Source organism: Pristis pectinata, chromosome 20 (genome assembly GCF_009764475.1).
Source record: "Pristis pectinata isolate sPriPec2 chromosome 20, sPriPec2.1.pri, whole genome shotgun sequence".
Taxonomy (NCBI): Eukaryota; Metazoa; Chordata; class Chondrichthyes; order Rhinopristiformes; family Pristidae; genus Pristis; species Pristis pectinata.
Window position 1 is genome coordinate 32,141,592 of NC_067424.1, and position 17,687 is coordinate 32,159,278.

Here is a 17,687-nt window from a genome sequence, read left to right on the forward strand (position 1 = left end):
CTGTTCCTGTGGCTGTGTCTAAATCCTGAGGCTTCCTACACAACAACACCGCAGAAAGAATGAAACGATTCAAGAAAATGTCTCACTACCAATTACTGAAGAGCATTTCGGGATGGGCAATGTATGTGAGCCATGCAAGCAATACCCAGATCCCAAAAATTGAATTAAAAATAAAGGGTGGAAGAGAGTTCGACATAAACACACACACAGAGCAGAGAGGTACCTGCATGCTCGCAGCCCATGAGCACAGAAGTTGCTTCCTCTGGTTTTACCCTCAATCCTTTGTTAAGGAGGGCACAAAAATAAGGTTCAGATGGATTTGCCCACTTAAACCAATCATCTGACATTCACCTTGATCTTAAGAAGACAGTCCCACCAAGCACCAACCCTCTTTTCTCTGTATGAGGTTGACCATTCTTCACCTCCCCTTCTTAATGATGCAGAACGGGATTCAGTGTGTGTCCCTCTGCTTCCCAACAACCTTGCAACATTCAGTCTGTCTCCTCCCATTTCTCATTAGACTCGGCCTGTGATTCAGCCTGCAATGAATCAACGTGGGCTTCAGATTATGTCCCACCATGTTCCATTGCAGTATGTATAGACATACCAGTAAGCAACATCATATGGGCCACAGCAACTGCAACAGCTCCCTTTCAACCTTGTTAAACTCTTTATAAGAAAATGAAATTTTAAATGGTTTGAAGTGATCCAAATATTGGCAATATTTTCAAAAGCATGATGTAAAATGCACTTTCAGTCGGGATGCTAAATGAGAAATCCCATTCAGTCTGAAACCTTATGAATCACTGTTTACCAAGAACAGACTTTATAAAGATATACCTTCTGCACTTACCGGCGCGTTGGGAGTCCCAGGAGAGATTTCTTCACAATGTCAGACTATCCAGCCAGTGAACAGACAGGCGAGGAGGGCTCAGCTTGAAGGTCTGTCTCTGTGAGGGGCTCCTTCTCTGTGTGACTGCAGGTGCCTCCAACTGTTCTACACTGACTACTACCATATATCCTTGATGCAGCAGTGAGAATCCTAGGCTGCAGCCATGACCAGGGATAAACACCAGCCTCCTTACTCATTAAGTGCCTTCACTATCGCCTCAGCTCTCCCTGCTCTGTGTAGCAAGGTGGCTCCTTTGGAACTGACATTTAGTGAAAAGGGAACTATCTGAACTGATTGCCTGTTGTGTCTGTGACTGGGGCCGAGGTGGTTTGCTGGCTTGAAGCCAGTTGCACGCATTCAATCCAGTGACAGTAGTGGGTTGGCCCACCAGAGTAATTAGCAGGAATTACAGATTGAGAGTGCTTCCTACTGCAGCCTAAACAGAAATAAACGGCCTTAACCCATTAAGCACTCTGACCTTGCTTTATCAGTAAAATGAGGTGGGCAAGCTAGTTGCATTCATTAACCCTTTCTGTACTGAACCATCCTCTCACACTCCACTGTAGGAAGGTTAAAAATGGCTTCTCAGGCGAGATGTAGGGTGGATGTATCCCCTGACTGAGGAGTCTCGGACCAAGGGGGAGCAGTTTTAGAATAAGGGGTGGGCTGTTTAGCACCAAGGAGAAATTTCTTCATGTTGAAGGTGGCAAATCTTTGGAATTCTCTATCCAGGAGGCCTATGAGAGCTTATTCATTGTATTAATTCAAAGTAGAGATTGGCAGATTTCTGGACATTAAGGGAATCAGGAGATGTGAGGAAAGATGAGGAAAGTGAAAAACCAAACTGCAGGTGCTGGATAACTAAAACAGAACATGCTGGAAATGCTGACGAAGGCTCTTTGACCTGAAACGCTAACTTTGCTTCTCTTCCACAGATGCGGACCGGCCTGCTGAGCATTTCCAGCATTTTCTGTCTTGGTTGCCACGGAGAATGGTGCTGAGGGAGATCAGCCCCAATCCTGCCGGATAGTGGAGCAGGGTTGAAGGGTGGGATGGCTTACTCCTGCCCCTATTTCTGGTGTTTGAATTGAATTGGTTTATTATTGTCACATGTACCGCGGTACAGTGAAAAACTTGTCTTGCATACCGATCGTACAGATCAATTCACCAAAACAGTACATTGAAGTAGTCTTATAGAGGTTAATAAAATTATGAGGGGTATAGATAAGGTAGATAGTCAGGCTTTTTCCCAGGGTAGGGGAGGCTAAAACTTGAAGGCATAGGTTTAAGGTGAGAGGATAAAGATTTAAAGGGGATCTGAGGGGCATGTTTTTCACACAAAGGGTGGTGGGTGTATGGAATGAGCTGCCAGAAGAGGTGGTAGAGGCAGGTACAATTACAGTGTTTAAAAGACGTTTGGATGGGTACATGGGATAGGAAAGGTTTAGAGGGGTATGGGCCAAATGCAGGCAAATGGGAGTAGCATAGAGGGGCACCTTAGTCGGCATGGAAACCTGGGTTGAAGGGCCTCTTTCTGTGCTGCATATGAATCTATGAATCTAGGGAGGACATCAGGGTCAGGTTGAGTGATTTGTCATCTGTTCAAGGACTCTGACTCAGAGGCCCAGATATTTGCAAGCACCCACAACCTCCCACCCCCCAGACAGACACACCCAAAGCTGTGCAAGAAGGTTAATAGCTCCATCTGCACCTATTCAAATGCAAATTCATAAATGATTCATATTAAAGAGGGTCACTAGAATACTTAGCAATTCAATAGCTGCAGTTTATATCCCGCAATCTGGTCAATGGAAAATATTGAGCCTATTTCTATGGGCATTAGTGTTTGTTCAGTTTTTCCCTTCCCCCAAACAGCACTGTTGATCCTCCTTTGATGTCAATGCCAAGTTGAAGACTATCAATCCATGTTTAAACAGATCCCTGGGTAGAAGACAGCACAGAAGAGACCATTTTGTTATCATTCCTGTGTTAACGGAAGTAACTACCCAGTTATCCCCACAACCTTCATTTCTCACCCACCCCCACACCCCATTACTGAAAATGTTTCCTTTATGATAAATGTCTAATTCTCTGTTTTGTTTTCAGTTGAGTCAGCTTCCACCCCTTATTCAATACTTTGCAGATTAATAACTAGGGAAACACTGTGGAGTAGCAGTTAGCCTTGCTGCCTCACAGCTCCAGTGACCAGGGTCCAATCCTGACCTCCGTTGGTGTCTGCGTGGAGTTTGCACGTTCTCCCTCTGACCACGTGTGCTCCGGTTTCCTCCCTCATCCCAAAGGCAAGCTGGGTGATAGGTTAATTGGCTACTGTGAACTGCCCTTAGTGTAGGTGGGTGGAAGGTGACTTCAGGTGTGGGAGAGGGTGGGTGGGGGAAGTTGATGGGGATGCGTGAGGAAAAATTGCATTGGAGTAGAGGGGTGCTTGATGGTCGGTGTGGGCTCAGACGGGCCGAAGGGCCTGCTTCCTTGTGGTATGATTCGACGACTCACTGGGTCTTCTAGCCTCTTTTGTTTTTGTTCTTTTCTCTTTGACTGGTCACATCTGTGCCATTACTTCATTCAATGATTAAGCAAAGAATCAATATTTTTGTCTTTTAAATTAATCCTGGGTCCCACTGGCCATCGTCATAGCATCATAGAATCATAGAGTTGTACCGGTCAGAAGCAGGCCTTCTGTCCTCAAGACCTTTCTGTCCATCTGTACTAATCCTATTTGCCCACATTAGGACTGTATCCTCCTCGGTCTTGCCTATTTAAGTGTCTGTCTAAATGCCTTTTAAATGTAGTAATTATATCTGATTCCACCATCTTCTCTGGGCATAGAGGTAATCAGATACAGTTGAAAAGATGGTTATAGGACTGAGTTGCCTGCTGGTCTGGGCTAATTACGTCTGTGGTGGGCAAGCTGTTGGAAAGGATTCTTAGAGATAGGATCTATGGGCAGTTAGAGAATCATGGTCTGATCAGGAACAGCCAGCATGGCTTTGTGAAGGGCATATCACATCTTACAAGCCTGATAGGGTTCTTTGAGGAGGTGACCAGACAGATTGATGGGGGTAGTGCAGCAGATGTGGTCTACATGGATTTTAGTCAGGCATTTGACAAGGTTCCACATGGTAGACTTCTTTAGAAGGTCAGAGGGCATGGGATCCAGGGAAGCTTGGCCATGTGGATTCAGAATTGGCTTGCCTGTAGAAAGCAGAGGGTTGTGGTGGAGGGAGTGCATTCAGATTGGAGGGCTGTGATTAGTGGTGTCCCACAAGGATCGATTCTGGGACCTCTGCTTTTTGTGATTTTTATTAATGACTTCAATGAGGGGGTAGAAGGGTGGGTTGTCAAGTTTGTAGATGACACAAAGGTTGGTGGTGTTGTGAATAGTGTAGAGGATTGGCGAAGATTGCAGAGGGACGTTGATAGGATGCAGAGCTGGGCTGAGAAGTGGCAGATGGAGTTCAATCCGGAGAAGTGTGAGGTGGTACACTTTGGAAGGACAAACTCCAAGGCAGAGTACAAAGTTAATGGCAGGATTCTTGGTAGTGTGGAGGAGCAGCGGGATCTGGGGATCCATATCCACAGATCCCTGAAAGTTGCCTCACAGGTGGATAAGGTAGTTATGAAAGCTTATGGGGTGCTAGCTTTCATAAGTCGTGGGATCGAGTTTAAGAGCTGCAAGGTAATGATGCAGCTCTATAAAACTCTGGTTAGACCACACTTAGAGTACTGTGTCCAGTTCTGGTTGCCTCATTATAGGAAGGATGTGGAAGTGTTGGAAAGGGTGCAGAGGAGATTTACCAGGATGCTGCCTGGTTTAGAGAGAATGCATTATGAGGAGAGACGAAGGGAGTGAGGGCTTTACTCTTTGGAGAGAAGGAGGATGAGAGGAGACATGATAGAGGTGTACAAAATATAAAGAGGAATAGATAGAGTGGACAGCCAGCGCCTCTTTCCCAGGGCACCAATGCTCAATACAAGAGGGCATGGCTTTAAAGTAATGGGTGGGAAGTTCAAGAGAGATATCAGAGGAAGGTTTTTTACCCAGAGAGTGGTCGGAGCATGGACTGCGCTGCCTGGGGCGGTGGTGGAGGCAGGTACATTGGTCAAATTCAAGAGATTGTTAGATAAGCATATGGAAGAATTTAAAATAGAAGGAATATGTGGGAGGAAGGGGTCAGACAGTCTTAGGTGAGGTTTAAAGATTGGCACAATATTGTGGGCCGAAGGCCCTGTATTGTGCTGTACTGTTCTATGTTCTATGTTCTGTGTTGAAAGTGAAGTAGTTGCAGGGCATTAGACTATGCATGATTAGAATTAATTTAGATATTAGGGAGTTTTCTGCCAGGGGATAGTGAGCCTCTGGAAGCCACAGTGTGTCAGCCCTGTGTTTATACGTGTGGTGACACTGCCTGCCTACAGAAGGCAGCTGGCCCTGTTTATAGCTGATCACTTAGCATACAAGGTCAATGGATTAACAGCTAAAGTCCATGCAGTCAATGTGATTTTCTGGACTAGTTTGGACAATTGAGGGAGGTGGGGAGGATTCTTTGTTCCTACTTGGCACTGGGTTTCCTTTTCATATTTTTCTTTTGCCCCTCTCTCAGTTTATGTGAGTGCTGAAGGAGAGAGGAGGGTTGGGGGGGAGGTGGTGGGGTGGTGGTTAGGTAAATGCGGGCAGGAAATGTCTAGATATAAAGCCACAAGCATCCAGAGACTGACAGATCCTTTCCTGCCCCTGATGTTTGTTGTGACATCTGGGTAAGTGGGTTGGGGTGTGAGGTTATTGAGGGTATAGGGGGTGGAAGTTGTCAATCACCCCAACCATTGGTTTATCCTCTGGAGATATGAGTACTGCCTGTGGCAATGGCGATAAGTGTTTCTAGTCCATCTCGCCAGGCCATACAGGGTCTGGATGGACTGTTGCACTTCCGTTGGTTCACTGGCCTCCTTTCTTCCAGCAATCCCAGGCTAGATTTCCACTCCGCACCTTTCAGTCAACGGCTATCGACCTTTCACCTTGATCCATTCACAAAGTAGTGTCTACAGTTCCAGTTCAGATACACCAATGTCAAAAAACTGCAGATGCTGGAAATCTGAAATAAAAGTAGTCCAGGTGAAGGGTCTCGATCTGAAACGTCAACTGTCCGTTTCCCTCCACAAATGCTTCCTGACCTGCTGAGTTCCTCCAGCTCCTTGCTTGCTGTCCCAGATCCCAGCAGCCGCAGTCTCTTATGTTTCTAAAAACAGAAAATGCTTGAAATTCCCAGAAGGTCAGGCAGCATCTGTGGAGGGAGAAACAGAGTTAATGTTTTAGGTCCAACCCAGTCGATCACAAAAATCAACCTCCCCTCCATTGACTCTGTCCACACATCTCGCTGCCTCGGGAAAGCAGCCAACATAATAAAGGACGAAAGGACTCCTCCCACCCCAGTCCTTCTCCCTTCTCTCTCCTGCTGGGCAGAAGATACAAAATCTTGAGAACACCTACCACCAGGCTCAAGAACAGCTTCTATCCTGCTGTTATAAGAGTCCTGAATGAAACCTCATGTTTGATAAAGAACTCCTGAATGCTCAATCTACCTCGTCACCTCATACCTCATAGGGCAGGCACGGTATTGTAGTGGTTAGTGTAATGCTTTACAGCGCCAGCGACCCGGGTTCAATTCCAGCCACTGCCTGTAAGGAGTTTGTACGTTCTCCCCGTGTCTGTGTGGGTTTCCTCCGGGTGCTCTGGTTTCCTCCCACATTCCGAAGATGTACGGGTTAGGAAGTTGTGGGCATGCTATGTTGGCGCCAGAAGTGTGGTAACACTTGCAGGCTGTCCCAGAACGTGATGCGGGAAAATGTATTTCACTGTGTGTTTTGATCTTATCATGGCCCTTGCAACTTATTGTCTACCTGAACTGCACTTTCTCTGTAACTGTAACACTACATTCTGTTATTGTTTTTCCTTCTGTACTACCTCAATGTATTTATGTATTGAATGATCTGTCTGGATGGCATGCAAACAAAGCTTTTCACTGTGACAATAATAAACCAATTACCAATTAGGGTCTTTGACCTGAAACATTAACTTGGTATTGGTTTATTATTGTCATCTGTACCGAGGTATAGTGAAAAGCTTGTCTTACAAACTGATTGTACAGGTCAATTCATTACACAGTGCAGTTACATTGAGTTAGTACAGAGTGCATTAATGTAGTACAGGTAAAGACAATAACAGTACACAGATGCTGCCTGACCCACTGAGTATTTCAAGTACTTTCCGTTTATACTAAGGTACAAGTGAATGAAAGAGAGAACTTCAGAGATTAACTCCTCTCATCAAGATTTCTTTTTGGACTGAATATTTGACCTTCACTTGGGGATGTATAAACTTTGTAACAACCAATAAAATTCAGCTGAAGTGTACTCACTGTTGAAATGTAGTATCAAAATTGAAACTGTAACTATAAATTTCTTATTGACGCTCATCTAGTCAGAAAATCAATGCAGAATTATTGTAAAGTAAAAACAGAAAATACTGGAAATGTTCAGCCAGTCAGACAGCATCTGTGGAAAGAGAAATAGGGATAATGTTTCTTCAGAAATGGGAATGAGAGAAGACAAGTTACTTTAAGTTGTAACACACACAAAGTGCTGGAGGAACTCAGCAGGTTAGGCAGCATCTATGGAGGGGAATGAACAGTTGACGTTTTGGGTCAAGACTGTTCACCAGGACTGTTTATTTCTCTCCATAGATGCTGCCTGACCTGCTGAGTTCCTCCAGCATTTTGTGGCTGTTGGTCCAGGTTCCAGCATCTGCAGAATCTCTTGTGTCTTACTTTAAGTTGTAGAGGGCAGGGAGAGAGGGGGGGATCGTTCAGAGGGATTACCTCTGATAGGGTGAGGTCAGGATTGTTGTGGAGATAAGTTGTAGGCAAAGTTGTTTGCTTCATTTTTGGTATTATGATCTCATTTTCTAGCAAGGCTCAGTGTCTTTGCCCTGGACATGTAGTCTGTAAAATATCTCACTCCTAATGCCTATTCAGATGCACAGATATTGAAACTGAGTGAAGTGAGTATTCCACTTGGGGTGTGATGCTTACCACAGTCAACTAATTATCAATGCTTCCTCTCAAAATTGCCACAAATAGATGAATGGCCACTTATGTACATAACGGATGAGACTGGAGTTCTTCCTGTGTGTTGCCCCAGATTCCAGCATCTGCAGAATCTCTTGTGTCTTCTTCCTGTTCCGCCTGCTTCCAATAAATAATCATCACACTTAGTGTATTTTTTTCCATTTAAAATGCAAGAATTAATTTTGATCTTCAATTTTCTTTTAAAAAAGAGAAATAATGATGCTATAATTAGCCTTTTGTCATCCTATAAACTGAAGATACATTAACAGCTTGGAAAACTAAATAAGAGATATTTTATTTCAATGTTGACAGTCAGGATACTTATTTAAGAAAACACTGACAAATCGATGATTAATGTGAGAAAGTTTCCCACACAATGTTGTGTTCATTTGCAAATCATTACTCATGCTGAACAAAAATGGCACTTACCTTGTAATTAGTCATTAAGGAGCGACTTGAACAACGATTAATGTCTTTCTTGAGGTAATGAATGAAAATTAATGACTGTAATTTGACATCGTTGTGAATTGAAAAAGACCCCAGTTGAGCATTGTCAAGCTGTTTATACCAAAACGCCATTGTTGACTGCTTTGCTGCACATCTTCCTACTGAATAGCATATGTCAGTTAATCAAGTTGGTTATGGGAATGGTCCTTTTGTTTTGGTGTTTGATCTCTGTTCCCATTAGATCTCAAAATAGCAGTGGCGGGATAGTTGTTACACTTTCTCTTCTGAGGCCCACTCTTCTGGTGTGTGAGTCAGTGCCCAACAACTTCAAATGGATACACTGACTTTATGAGAGCTGCAGTACAGATTCACGATATCAGGGACCTTTTCGTGTGTCCCCACAAGCACAGGACCTCAGAGACTCACGCAGAGTCACACAGTACGAAAGCAAGCCCTTCAGCCAGCTGAGTCCATGCCGACAACCAAGCATCGATCTACACTAATCCCATTGTATTCTCCCCCCAGACTCTACCACTCAATTACACACGCAATTTACAGTGGCCAATTAGCCTACCAACCCTCATGTCTTTGGGATGTGGGAGGAATCCAGAGCATCCAGAGGAAACCCACACCGTCACAGTGAGTACATGCAAACTCCACGCAGACAGCACCCGAACTCAGGATTGAACCCACAGTGCTGAAGCTGGGAGGCAGCAGCTCTCCTACCTGCACCCGCTGGGCCAACTTCAAATGCAGCTTTAGGAGTTTCACTGCAAGTAGAGCTCTCCCGGGCACCATCTTGCCTGGCTGGAGCTCCAGAGTATCCCCATGACCCCCTTATGTCCCTTTTAATACCAAGGGTCACATGTCCCACAGTGTCCTAATGTAAATTAATCTCTGGGGAAGTCTAACTTGTTGGGAAAATGGGTCAAACTGCCTGGTGAATATCAGAATCAGGTTTATTATCATTGACATACGTCGTGAAAATTGTTGTTTTGCAGCAGCAGTACAGTGCAAGACATAAAATTACTATAAGTTATGAACAAATAAATAAATAGTGAGAAGAGGGCATATCCCGGGTGGTGAGGGTCCTTAGTGATGGATGCTGCCTTCTTGAGGCACAGCATCTTGAAGATGTCCTCAATGGTGGGGAGGGTTCTGTAGAAATTTGCAAGAGTCTTTGGTGATATACCAAATCTCCTCAAGCTCCTAATGAAGTAAGATAAGATATCTTTATTAGTCACATGTACATCGAAGCAGACAGTGAAATGCATTTTTTGCATAGAGTGCTCTGGGGGCAGCCCACAAGTGTCGCCACGCTTCCGGCGCCAACATAGCACACCCACAACTTCCCAACCCATATGTCTTTGAAATGTGGGAGGAAACCCACACAGACACGGGGAGAATGTACAAACTCCTTATAGACAGTGGCCGGAATTGAACCCAGGTGTACTGGCGCTGTAAACCCAGGTGTACTATCGTGAGCCGCTGGCGTGCCTTCTTCGTGATTGCATCAATGCATTGAGCCCATATATATTCCCAATGAAGATCCAAGCTACGAGTTGGATCAGAGAAGATCAATCTGTGCCCATGCTGCACAATAAATAGTACATAATATTCATTTAGGAATCTTATGCAGTTTTTCCACAGGTTTCCTGGGGAAGTGATAGGTAAAGATTTTTAAGGTGAGATGGGGACAGTTTAAAAGAGGAGTGTGGGGTAAGTTTTTTACACAGAGGGTGGTAGGTGCCTGGAACATGCTGCCAGGAGTGGTGGTGGAAGCAGACCTGATAGAGACATTTAGACAGGCACATAGACATACAGGGAATGGAGGGATGTGGATCTCATGCAGGCAGATAGGTTTGGTTTAATTCAGTGTTATGGCCAGCACAGACATCATGGGCCGAAGGGCCTCTTCCTGTGCTGTATTGTCAGGAAACTAGACCGGGCACTTCCTCCTGCACTTTGGAGCAGAGAAGGCTGAGGGGTGATCAAACTAAGGTGTACAAATTTGTAAAGGGCATGGATAAGGTAGACAGTGAGAAACATTTCCCCTGAGCAGAGGTGTCTATAACCAGATGGTATCTGTTTAAGGTCGGGGAAAGGTGAAGTAGAGGGGATCTGAGGAAGAATATTTTCACCGGGAGGGTGGTTGAAGCCTGGAATGCACTGCCTGAGGGGACGATGGAGGCAGCTACTCCCACAATATTGAATAAGTACTTGAATAAGCACTTGAAATTCAAGAGTACAGAAGTCAGGGGAGACACAAGAGACTGCAGGTGCTGGCATCTGAAGCAACAAACAGATGCTGGAGGAACTCAATGGGTCAGGCAGCATCTGTGGAGGGAAATGGGCAGTCGATGTTTTGGGTCTGGACTGGGTGAATGGTCTCAACCAGAACCATTGACTGTTCATTTCCCTCCACAGATGCTGCCTGACGTGCTGAGTTCCTCCAGCATTTTGTTGTTGTTCAAAGTACAGAAGTCTATGGAATTAGTATAAATAAGCACTTGTTGGCCGGCACAGAGATGATGGACTGAAGGGGCTGTTTCTCTTCTGAATGACTCACCCTAACACTGAAGCCATTTCTTCAATGTCTTTTACGAATGTAATGATGTCATCAACATGCGCCACATGTATTGGTTACCTGGCAACAGAAATTGGATCAGAGGTTTGCGGTTTACAATCTGCATTATTAATGCACGGTCCAACAAGTTCACAAAGATTCATCAGCAAAAGTTGCATGAGTTAAAGTGTCCCATGGGATATCGAGCTTACGTGTTGAAAACCATCCCCTGTGATTCTGATTGCTATAAAACATTGTTGCCCTTGATCACGACCTGATATTGCCACTGTCTGCGGTGACTCCTGGCAACCTGTGTCCATGGGAGCGCTATTGGCCAGCTCCTGGCTCAGAGAGCGGGTTCTCCTCAGTGTTGTTAACCTCCCCCCCTCTTTGTATTTCCCTCCTCCCACCCCCACCCACCATCATCAGTTTGCACATTTCCCCCTGTTTGACCTCATCTCTAAACTTCTGGAGAGATCACTTTAACAATGCAGACCCACTTCCCAAGGTCCAGCAAGCAAATGAGGTTACTGTTGTCTGTCTATAGCAAGCAGCAGTGTCTGTAATTGTGAAGGTCAGGTTTCAGGATCTCTTAAAGAATAAAAATCACAGTAACACTTTCTTAGTGCAAGGATATCCCACTTTTGCAATTTTTCTGATAACTTCCAAACTGGCATTAGCACTAACTGCAGCACATATTGAGTGAATCAAAATTGGGTGCAATTCAGTTTGTTAGCACTTGGACTTTATGAGACTTTCACAAACAGCATTCGTGAGAACGCAGACATTATTTTAACCTAATAGAAGTTTACAAAATTATGAGAGACATAGATAAGGTGGATATTCAGAGTCTTCTTCTCAGGGTAGAAATGCCAAATACTAGAGAACATAGCTTTAAGATGAGACGGGGAAAGTTTAAAAGAGATGTGCAGGGTAAGTTTCTTACACAGAGAGTGGTAGGTGCCTGGAACACACTGCCAGAGGTGATGGTGGAAGCAGACATGATAGTGGTGCTTATGAGAAATTTAGACAGGTACATGAATGTGCAGGGAACAGAGGGATATGGATCAGGCAGGCAGATAGGTTTAGTTTAATCTGGCATTATGGTTGGCACAGACACTGTGGGCCGAAGGGCCTGTTGCTGTGCTGTACTGTGCCATGTGCTATGTTCTTTGTTCAGTTTTCTATTTTACTGCTATTAAAAGAGTAATGCAGTTTCTAGCTCCTTTATGTTTTCTGTGGAAATCGCCAAATCCATAGCCACTCAAGTCAGTTTTGATTTTGTGATTCCTCCTTCAACTGAGATGCAGTTGATTGTAGACAAGGACCAACACTGAGATCCGTCTGCTCTGCGTGACTCAAACTGAAACAGGTATTGCCTAACAAGTTGCTTAGATTAAACAGGATAACCGCATAAACAAGTGGAATATAACTCATCCAGTCCATCAGATATAACTCTGACTGATCTCAGGGTGGAATGCAAACAGGATATATTATTGCCCAGACGTAGGAAGTCAAACATTAGTGCTAATTATCTGAAATCCCATGTTGACTGGAGGTACTGCTGATCTTTGTAATGTGAAAAGCTGTGGTACAGAGGCCAGCAAAGTCTGAACCCAGTCCCTACTGATAAGGGACCATGTTCTCCCCCTCACCCACTCAAGAAAAACAAACTGATGCCCACTAAGCTTCACAAAAAGGAAAAAATTTACAATGGAAAAATAACTCCTATCAATCCTTTTCCATCTCTTCACTCTGAAGGAAACATACCAATTTTTCAAGCCCCATTTGACAGATGCCCTGTCAATGAAAGGCAACAACCACCCAAAGAGGTTAAACAACCCACTTGTGTGCTAAGTGAGGGTATTAATTCAGTACATGAGCACTTGAACCAGCTTTACACTTATTACTTCTGTTTCACTTGAATGCCCCACATGGGCCACTCCGTTAATAACTTCTGTCAGGTAACCAAGTCCCAGTGACCCCAGTGTGGCAGCCATTCGGGTAATGGAAGTTCACCCCTACAGAATTCACAAATTACGATCCAAAGATCTGAGATAAAGAATAAAACTCGCTCTCACAGATTGTGTGTCAATTTTTAATTTATTTTAATTTTGCATCTCTTGGTGAATGATGTGGCTTTGCATCATGGAAAATCACGATACAGATGGTTTTCTGGAAAGGCAACCCCTCGTAACATAGGCACCGCCTGTACTTTCTGACCGATTGTCCCAACCTAAACCCTTGAGAACAACCCTCAGGGTCCTTTCTGTCAACTCTTTGCCCGAGGTTTATTCCAAATATTGAGCATTCCCTGAATGACCAATCTAATGTCTGCCCTGAAGTTACCTTTCATTAATTTGAAGATGTGTCTCTTTGTCTCAGGCACGATTTAAGTGAGTAAAAAAAGGCAGGCACAGTAGTGTAGCAGTTAGCGTAACACAATGCAGTGCCAGCGACCCGGGTTCAATTCCGGTCACTGCCTGTAAGGAGTTTGTACGTTCTCCCTGTGTGACTGTGTGGGTTTCCTCTGGGTGCTCTGACTTCCTCCCACATTCCAAAGACATACAGGTTAGGAAGTTGAGGGCATGCTCTGTTGGCGCCGGAAGTGTGGCGACACTTGCGGGCTGCCCCCCCAAACACTCTATGCAAAAGATGCATTTCACTGTGTGTTTCGACGTACATGTGACTAACAAAGATATCTTAATTTCTTAAGTTCTTGGATTTCCTTCCAGTGATGCTGGGCTCCACTGTATAAGCAGGAACTCTAATTTTGCCATTATTCTTAATTTTGGTGATATACTTATTTTGGCATTCAATGCTCTCGTATGTTTTGAACATTGTGGTTGCACTGCAGAATGCCCACTGAATCCAGAGATATGAGCTCCCAGCTGTTGGTGAAAATATTTTTTAAAACTGCAGATACTGGAAATCTGAAACAAAAACAGAAAATGCCAGAAGCACCCAATTGTTGTTGGCTGTGTTTTCACAATTTATAAATGCTGTTGTTAAAGTTCATCCCCCAGATGCTTTGTTCGTTATTGAATCCAGAGAGGCCCTGTAGAACCTTGCAGCTCACAAAGACACAATTCTGACCTTTGCACATATCCTAACTCTTTGAAAGAAATCTTTGATGAGCCTTACAATGATTTTCTTTTCATTTCCATTTTGTAGTTAAATCTGCTTTTGCCAACCTTTCAGATGACTGTGTGGCAATTGAAATACAGAAAACGTTAGAAGCTGTGGGGAATAGTGGACTCAGCCCAATACATCACGGGCACATCCCTCCCCACCATCGGTAGTACCTACAGGATGCGCTGCCTCAAGAAGGCAACATCCATCTTCAAAGATCCCCACCATCTGGGCCATGCCGTCTTCTCGCAACTACCATTGGGCAGGAGGTACAGAAGCCTGAAGTTCTACACCACCAGGTTCAAGAACAGCGACTTCCCTTCAACCGTATGGCTCTTGAACCAACCGGCATCACTACAGTTCAGCAACACCATGACCACTTTGATCACTTTGCACTAAAATGACCTTTGTTCTTTTTGTTCTAATTGTGTTCTTGTAATTGTGTTTTTCTTGTAAAAATTGTGTATAATTTATATTTAATTTATCTTTTTCCTGTGAATGCTGCTTATATGATGCTATGTGCCTGTGTTGCTGCTGTAAGTTTTTCATTGCACTTGTGCATACATGTACTTGTGCATGTGACAATAAACTTGACTTTTACTTTGATGGTGTATACTGGTTCATAAGAGCTTGTTGTGTAAAAACCTCATCTCTCCTTGGTTCTTTGGACAATTATCTCAAAGGTTTTGTTATCAATCTTCCTGCCAGTAAAGAATTTCCTTACTTTCTTTATCATTTTCTTTTCTTAACCTTCTGCTGTACCTAGAACACTCCCAACTTCTCTAATCTCTTCATAGAACCACTCACTTGTCCCTGGTCTAATCACTGCATATCTCCTCTGCACCATTTCCAAGGTTTTGACATTTTTCCTAAGGTCTGGTGCCAAGAATAGTGCATGAAAGCTGAGATCATCTAATGATTTAATTGAGTTCAGCGCAGCTGCCTTGCTTTCATACTCACTCTTTCCACCCCTCGCTATACGACACCGGAAGTGTGTCACTAACTACTCAGAGCTGAGAGCGACTAGCTCAGCATAAATCAGTCTGTGAGACAAGGGCTCTGCATTCAGTAAAACGCTGGACTTCCTCAGGACTTTGGTGATGCCAGACTAGCAGACTTTCTGGACCATTGGATACTACTCCTATTAGTACCCCAACACACATTTAATTCACTTTTTCTTAGATATTACAATGTAGTATAATAAATTTAGCAGTGAAATGGGTGAATTTAAATGGAGCGTGGGAAACAGGGCCCCTATGAGTTTACAGGGAGTTTGAGAAATGGAGCTACTGTGAGTTTAAAAGGAGCACTGGAGTGAAGAGTAGTGAGTTTAAGAGGATCTCGGGAAAGAGGACCCCGGTGAGCCAGTTGCCCAACAAGCATATGATGCCCGTAGGCGAATGCTGCTGACTGGCATATTCCAGGCTGCAGGAGTACGTGCTGAGGGATACACAGAAGCTGAGTGCAGCCAACACAAGGGCTCTGTGGGGAAGGACTGCAGTTTAGGGTTCTTCTGCCACTGGAGAGGGAGGGGAAGGGTCAGGTGAGGAAGCTTCTTAAGTGGTGTGAATATGGGATTGGGGTATCACTCCAGGGAGCCACACGAGTGGCATCGGTGCTGTGGTTTTGTTTTTAAAAAAAGGTAACACTAATGATTGATCCGTACACAAATGTAAAGGTTTGCACTGTTTTATTGTTGTATATAGTTTGTGTTTTTTATGATGAATAAAGTTTATTTTGGAATTAAAAATCCAGTACTGGTTACTGGAATTTTACTGTAATACCTTTATTACTAGCAACCTTCCAGGGAGTCAACATGAACCCTAGACGGGTCCACATTGCTTGCTTCCCCCTTCAGTTCGTCACTCCTCCGTCTCCCCACGCTTGTTTTCATGGGATGCGTGTGGAGACAGTGTGGAGTTGCTACTGTCAGCACAGGAGAGTTTATCTGGCAGAAGTTCATATCCACCACATCATTGAAGGGACAATGAATTAAATATAAAAATCTGACTCTGGCGGGTTTGCTGTGTACCTTCCACACAAACTTCACGCCAGTTAATGCATTTCTACAGTGAGCCAGACACCAAGCTGCCTCTTTCTCCAATAGCCGAACAAAGCAACTTGTTCAGTCTGTTCAAACTGCAGCTCCAGTTTGCTGATTTCTGATCTGTAAAGATTTTTACTTGAACACCTTAGAGACTTTCAGTCACCAGAAATACATTGTCAATTAAACCATAATATAAACTGGAGTGTTAGACTTCAATTACATGCCTTAAAGAAACTGCTGCCTTTTATTAGAAACCTCCCAAAGCGCTTCAAATAGAACTACAGAATTAATTACTCTGATGCAGAATATCTTTTGTCAGGTAAACAAATGCAAGTTTGTGTACAGGGACAATCCACAAAAAGCAATGAGTTGAACACTTAGTGGGCCGTGATTTTCAGTCAGAACAATGGCAAAACTAATGGAGTTCATTGTTATGTTTGCACTAATGGTGCACTGTCTCCAGAGGGCATTTGTAGAAGTTGAAATTTGTTATTATCACTGACATATGCCATGAAATATGTTGTTTTGCAGAAGCAGTACAGTGCAAGACATAAAAATTACTATAAATTACAAAAATAAATAAATAGCACAAAAGAAGAATAACAAGGTAGTGTTCATGGACCGTTCAGAAATCTGCTGGTGGAGGGGAAGAAGCTGATCCTGAAACACCGAGCGTGGCTCTTCAGGTTCCTGTACCTCCTCCCCGATGCTAGTAATGTGAAGAGGGCATGTCCCGAATAGTGAGCTACTTAATGATGGATGCTGTCTTCTTGAGGCACCACCTTTTGAAGATATACTCAAGTGGCGGGGAGGGTTGTGCCTGCGATGGAGCTGGCTGAGTCTACAACTCTCTACAGCCTCTTTCGATCCTGCACATTGGAGCCTCCATAGCAGGTGGTGATGCAACCAGTCAGAATGCTCTCCGCTGTACATCTATAGAAATCTGCAAGAGTCTTTGGTGACACACCAAATCTCAAACTCCTAATGAAGTAGAGCCACTGGCGTGCCTTCTTTGTGATTGCATCAATGTGTTGGGCCCAAGATGGATCCTCTGAGATGTTGTCATCCAGGAACTTGAAGCTGCTCACCCTTTCCACTGTTGACACCTCAATGAGGACTGGTGTGTGTTCTCCTAACTTCCCCTTCCTTGGCCTTGCTGACACTGAGTGCAAGATTGTTGTTGCGACACCACTCCACCAGCCGATCAACCTCACTCCTGTACGCCTCATCATTGCCATTTGAGATTCTTGCAACAACAGTGGTGTCATCGATGAATTTATAGCTGTCTTTTGAGCTGTGCCTAGCCACACAGTCATGAGCATAGAGAGAGTAGAGCAGTGGGCTAAGCACACATCCTTGAGGTGCACCTGCATTGATTGTCAGTGAGGAGGAGATGTTACTACCAATCCGTGCTGACTGTGGTCTCCCGATAAGGAAATTGAGGATCCAGTTGCAAAGGGAGGT

At 44.1% G+C, this 17,687-nt stretch overlaps 1 protein-coding gene across 1 annotated transcript in view; it reads right to left on the reverse strand.

Annotated features, from left to right (window-relative positions):
• LOC127581047 (ras association domain-containing protein 8-like) overlaps positions 1 to 1,207 on the reverse strand; it is a 73,172-nt gene extending 71,965 nt beyond the window's left edge. Inside the window, exon 1 of the mRNA XM_052035106.1 lies at positions 854 to 1,207. The gene's annotated coding sequence lies outside the window, so the exon portion shown is untranslated. The remainder of the gene's footprint in view (positions 1 to 853) is intronic.
• Positions 1,208 to 17,687: the final 16,480 nt, after the last annotated feature.